We start from the raw sequence: 4,878 nt of genomic DNA, 5'->3' as shown, positions 1-4,878 counted from the left end.
AACAGCTATGTAGTGCTTAGTGAATTAATTGTTGACCATGTTGACATAAATGATATGAGTAGATAATAACACAGGAGTTAAATTAGGATTTTCATGCGTTTTTACCGAATTATACAACGATGCAAGTTTACACGTTCTTGGGCTTGTTCTGTACCTTAATCATTTACCTTTGTTGAATTGAAATTTCTTTACAGACCTGTTGTATTGCTGTAATCATGCATTGTCAAAAATCAACTACTGACTCATTATCGAACTCTGATAGTATCTTATACTTTGCAGGACCCATACAACTAATGTGCATCAGCAGTTATATGCACAAAAACATCAGTGTTTATGCTGGTGTGCAGGTCCAGCACTACGGCGAGCCGGAATGGGAAGAGCTCAAGCTAGTGCTATTACCGGCACAGCTACCATCACCGGATGGCACCCCAAGGTGAGTGTGTACATGTAGCCTTTAAGTCAGTATGTTGTCTAAAAACATTTCACATGATCTAGAAACAGTTCAGAAGATCTAGCTACGTTCTACAAACGAAATGTTATTGTGAGGTTCGGAAAAAGAACTCCAGCGATCAAATGTGGGGTAGATGGTTTATTTGAGAACACACAAAAACCCTGGAACATAGCAAATACACATGCATGAGCGCATGGACAGCCTAGCGCTTAAAACCATGCAACATGTACATACAATCGATTAACAGTTCTAATAGCTTACTGCTGACGGGGTACTGACCCCATTTGCATTCCGACTTGCCCATGTATAGACTGATTACAGAAATAACACAATATAGTTTATACACAGTACACTATACAAAATACAAAACATTATAACCAATAGATACACAAAAGAACATTGGCTCACATACCCTCATTACATGATGGAGGCAAGTACATGATGGGCCTAGTTCATGCCACCGTAGTACTAGTAATCACAGTGCCAACTTCGTGAGCATCAAAGTGTCCTGGGTCACACAGTAACCTAGAAATAATGTGAATATTATCGAAACAATGCGAATGTCAATGAAATAACGTGGATATCATTGAAATAAGAATGCCATATGGCTTAACTATATGGCTTAACTATATCCGTGGCATTGCAAAGCATCGCTTAGCATAGATACAAAATGTAGTCATAACTATCGCACTTTGTTATTAAATCTTGAAACACATCATATCAGAATCTATCCATACTCTTAATAAAACTTAGCTCAAGAAAACGTACATTCACAATGTAGGTTTACATACACATGATGCAGAATCATGTACATTTCTAGCATATCTGCTCATCTTCATCAACGACTTTTACAAAAGAGGGCATGTAATCAGGTCTTAGAAAGACCTGTATCCTAATCTATGCACATAATTCTACAGCTACAATTACTTACAGACGGCATAATGCCGTACACCTGGTGGAGGTTGACCGATAGACATTTCTAGGCAGCAGAACGCTTCCATTCGATACAGCATGGCGGCCTAGTGCTGCCATCTGTTCGCAACCAAGGAGCTAAATATAACATATCTGTATAGCATGTTATACGTAGGTGCTTGTTCGCGACTACCCTCGTCCAGATGAGACGGGATACTAGAGAAGCGTTGCCGAAAGAAGGTGTTGACCCGAAGTGCTGAGCGCATATGACAGTATTTTGCTGGTGTGGTTCTGCATCCAAGCAAGCCAGTTCTCCCTCACTTATGGCAGCATTGATCTTTAATCATAATTTAATGATATAAGTCATAGTTATTCTCCCGGTGCAACTAACGTATTTTCAAGTAAATTTCACTGTCCAAGTCATACGTTATATCACAGGCCCTTGGAGGCTCAAGTTTCTAGAAGAGTATAAGAGCGAGACCGAAGAAGAGAAGTATATAAGAACAAACTTTCAGTTATGTTTAAGCAATAGTAAACGTTTATGTAGTACTTATTCAACTGTAATACAATTACTTATGTACTTGGCAGGAGAACCCGATGAGCAGCCATTGGGCAGTGACAACATGGATCGAGGTAATAAGCCAACACTGTCTGAAATATAGTACAAGACGATAACAAACCTTGTAAGAAGATTAGCAGTCTGGCAAGCTAAAGAACGGGATTCGAGTAACCAATTGAACAACATGTTCGCCCCCTGAATGCATGGAGCTCAAGAAATGTTCAGTTATGCTTAAGCAATAGTAAACGTTTATGTAGTACTTATTCAACTGTAATACAATTACTTATGTACTTGGCAGGAGAACCCGATGAGCTCGAAGACCAGCTCTTGGGCAGCAACATCCTAGGCGATAGCTCTCCATTCACGCGAGTTTGGAGTGCTGATGAGCTGTCATCAATTCCACGTCTAACACAAACAAGAGTGGCAGCGAATACTGCCTACCTAAAATACGCAGTAAAAAGAAAGGATAAAAAAAAAAAAAAACCGAAAACTGAATCTTTTTCAGTTGGGGATGCAGTCACAGTACAAATTCCTTTACAAGATAGACATAAATTGCAGACTAGACGCCTTCCTGCCATAATAATGCAGCAACATGGAGAAAAGAGACGTTCGTTCCGACTCAGGTAATTATTCTCCTGATTAAGATGGTATGTAAAACACCAGAGACCATATTCCACTTCTGGAGAACAAACATAAAAGTTCAGTGTAAAATTAACTAACACGCTGTAAGATTTGTGTACAGTCCTCCTATCTGCAGTGTATTTGCTTTCATTTTTACCATAGGAATATGTCTTTAATACATGATTATTGAACAATTTTCTATTTTAAAGGTCCGAGTACGGTGTCCTAGCTGGCAGGTACTCAGGAGAAAGGATACAGAAATTTCGTGGCATACTGCCGATACAAGCGCAAAGTTGTCACAATGAGGAAACAATTTCTCTGAGATCTGCTGCGTGCAAGTTTGCCAACAAGTCGGTTGGCCAACGCCAAAAAAAAGTAAAGCGCAAGCAAAGGAGTGAATGCACTGCGTATGTATTTATCAGTTAAGATTATGACTCACTGTATCAACAAAAAAGCAATATCGTCAAATACAGAATGTATGGACTTGGTGGATTAAATTAGTCATTAATGATATAACGTTTATAAATTCCATTTACATAGAGTTGCTGGAAACTAAATTGTTTCTATGTCAGCTACACTACGAATTTGAAGAATTTACGCTCCGTAGCTTAGCTGACAGTCTCTAATGTCTGCCCAGGGTACCCTGCGTGAAGCGTAGTCGTGGGTATCGGTTTGGTTATACAACCGCAGACGTACCCTTGGTACTACCTGACCTCACGTAGCCGTATCCATCGCCTCTTCACTGAACGAGTCTAGGCAAGTCGCCACCTACGCCTACACCGCTAACCCTTAACCCTTAACCAATATAGATTGAGTTCACCCAGGGTAGGGTTTCCGGCATATCTGCTTGGGGAATAAGACTTTTTCTGGTGTTACCTTAGTTTCTAATATATTTTCGAACAATCACCTAAAGTGACTATGTATTTAAAAGTCAACGAACGAGACGCCAGAGCACCTGGTCCGCGCAGCCCGGTGACGTGCTGGCGACAGTTGTCAATTACTGCTTCAGTAACCATTCGTTGCAGTTCGCTTTTGGTAAGACGCGTAGAACATCTTTGTTTTTGTTTTTACAATTAGTAGTAAAAAGTTTCTGCGTTATATTTTGTAGAGAACAGTTTCTTTTTCATGGCGAATATGTGTGTGCATGTTGAGAAGTCCCAAATAACTTTGATTCAAAAATGCTTTATGAATACCATCTACAAGTTTGTGATAATATGGAAGGTCATAGTTTATTCCTCGCCCGGTGCAACTAACGTTATTTTTCAGAGTAAATTTCAGCTATCCAATCCATACGTTATAATGAAAACAGAATAACAGTTTGTTGCCAACTACATTATCCCCATGTTCTCCACCCGGAAGATGTGTAAGCGTATACCGAAGTTTGGTTGACGCGCTAGGTCAATAGAGCGCAGTTATATGAGCAGAGGTAAAATATGATAAAGGTCAAGGTCAAGGTCAAGATAAAGGTTGCAGTAACCTGGTTTCGGTACGCCGACACACCTTTCTCCAACGATGTAAGTATATCCAAGTTTGGTCACGTCAAGTCAATTAAAGGGCGCAAGTTAACGAGTGGAAGAGAAATATGATCAGGTCAAGCGTCAAATAAAAGCCACAGTGACGCTGCGTTTGGTACGCGACACACATTTCCCTCAAGATGCGTAAGTATACCAAGTTTGGTATGCTAGGTCAATTTAGAGCCGATTATAGAGCAGAAGGGAAATATGAAGGTAGCGAAGGAGTTTTTATGGTTGCCATACAACACAGGCTACAGCCGACTATGCCCAGTCGCGGGTAAATGAATCGCGATTGTGTCACCTAGGTGCCGAACAAAGGAGGTCGAGCGACGGTGGAGGACCACACTGCTCGCGAAGGTCGCGCCGTGAGAAACTCGCGTCGGTGAGAAATGTGCTCACGAAGGCCGGCGGTTTTATGGTGAACTTCAATTACGGACGGCTAAAAGCGATGAAGCTTGAGCCGACTCCTCGGGAAATCACTGAACTGCCTTTACCGAACTGCACCTGGTTCATAGCTCTGAGAGGCCGCAAATACTCATACCTTGTGTCTGTTTCTCTGTACTCTTATGCATCGTCGAAGCAATTAAACCCATGTGGTACGTTACTAATCGTAGTTGATGTCTATATGCTTGGTTGCGCGTTCCCCTGCCATTGTATCTACCGTGCAATGCCGCCTACACCGTACCTTTGTGTCCAGCCTTAGATCCCCCAGTAAATCAATCTCACTAAACGGAACTACCGTTCGTTACATAACAAGGTCAAGGGTAAAAGGTCAAACAAAAGTCGTGATGTGACTCTGGTGTTTGGGTACGGTGACACCA

The 4,878-nt window shown here is 41.3% G+C and overlaps 2 long non-coding RNA genes across 2 annotated transcripts in view; one reads left to right on the top strand and one right to left on the bottom strand.

The window, feature by feature from the left end:
- The window catches only part of LOC106816951, a 10,680-nt gene extending 8,377 nt beyond the window's left edge, over positions 1-2,303 (top strand). The window contains exon 3 of the long non-coding RNA XR_001394967.1: positions 2,221-2,303. This is a non-coding gene — a long non-coding RNA (uncharacterized LOC106816951). The remainder of the gene's footprint in view (positions 1-2,220) is intronic.
- Positions 1,747-4,878, bottom strand: part of LOC106816950 — a 7,350-nt gene continuing 4,218 nt past the window's right edge. The window contains exons 2-3 of the long non-coding RNA XR_001394966.1: positions 2,206-2,363; positions 1,747-2,014 (exon numbers count right to left, since the gene is read on the bottom strand). This is a non-coding gene — a long non-coding RNA (uncharacterized LOC106816950). The remainder of the gene's footprint in view (positions 2,015-2,205; positions 2,364-4,878) is intronic.

This window comes from Priapulus caudatus, unplaced genomic scaffold (genome assembly GCF_000485595.1).
Source record: "Priapulus caudatus unplaced genomic scaffold, Priapulus_caudatus-5.0.1 Scaffold1543, whole genome shotgun sequence".
NCBI classification, from domain to species: domain Eukaryota; kingdom Metazoa; phylum Priapulida; class Priapulimorpha; order Priapulimorphida; family Priapulidae; genus Priapulus; species Priapulus caudatus.
This window is presented reverse-complemented; position numbering and strand designations above follow the sequence as displayed.